The sequence below is a fragment of the Orycteropus afer genome, unplaced genomic scaffold (genome assembly GCF_000298275.1).
Source record: "Orycteropus afer afer isolate SDZICR_OR568_19922 unplaced genomic scaffold, OryAfe1.0 scaffold00495, whole genome shotgun sequence".
NCBI classification, from domain to species: domain Eukaryota; kingdom Metazoa; phylum Chordata; class Mammalia; order Tubulidentata; family Orycteropodidae; genus Orycteropus; species Orycteropus afer.
The window spans coordinates 1,933,675-1,934,730 of record NW_006922082.1 but is presented as its reverse complement, the minus strand read 5'-3'; positions in this window follow the sequence as shown (position 1 = coordinate 1,934,730).

The following is a 1,056-nucleotide window of genomic DNA, read 5'->3' as shown; positions in this document are numbered from 1 at the left end:
CGCAAACCACACCACACCACCCCACACCCAGTTCTTCTCTAGCCTGGGGTTTTGGTACCAGCAGAAGAATTGAAAATGACTAAAAACCAGCACTCTCAGCACTTTGAGCCTTCCTTGTTCCAGGGAAGAGGCCTCATCTTGCCTACCCCTCACCCCACACCCTCCTCACTCCTACCACACACAGGCAGCCGGAGAGGCAGGGTGCTGCTGCAGACACTCTAGGCCCACCTCACATGGACACGTGGGTGCATCCCTGCCTGCCTGACCCCTGCCAGAGCAGGGAGATGGGCTGGGCCCACAGAGACTTGGACACCATGGCCACCAGGCTCTGCACTGTGAAATGACCCCATCGTTCTGAAGAGCGCCAGTCCTGTGGCCAAGATGTGCGGGACCCATAGGAGGAGCTACGCTTGTGAAAGGATCCTTAACTTTAGTTTGATAAGCCATTAATTCACAAAGCTTCGCTGGACTTGCCCAGTAGAGGGTGCTGCTAGAGACTGGAAACTTTCATGGGTGCCCCATTGCCTTTGAGGAGATTCGGGTTGGGATGAGACCTGGAATCGTTTTCAAAGTGATACTTGGACCCCTGGGCCTTTGGGGAAAATCTGGGCATGAGTTTGCTTTTTTTTGCCTTCACCCATCTCTCCTGGACCCAGCAGGCCCATGTCATCCCTAGGGTCCTCTGAGGCCTCACCTATCTTTGTCAAAGGATGACGCTACCCCCACTTCTCTCTTGGGGTGATTCTGCTGCTGAGTGATGTGCCCAGCCCTCTGGAGCTGGTTACATTGTGCAATAGGATACATTGTGCTTAGAGACAGGCAGGCAGTGGAGGGGGAAGGCGGCCACACAGCTTCTCCATCCCTGTCATAGAAGATGGTACACACTTGTGCCCAGCACACCAAAGCCTTTTAAGCCAGAAAGTGGGCCCTTTGTACCCAACCCACTTAGCCAGCGTTAACGCCCCACCACAGGCCAGCCTTGATCAGAACCGTTGCTGCCTTAGAACCCTGAGTGGGCAGGAGCCCACCTGGCATAGGCAGTGTCGCCTGAGCTGG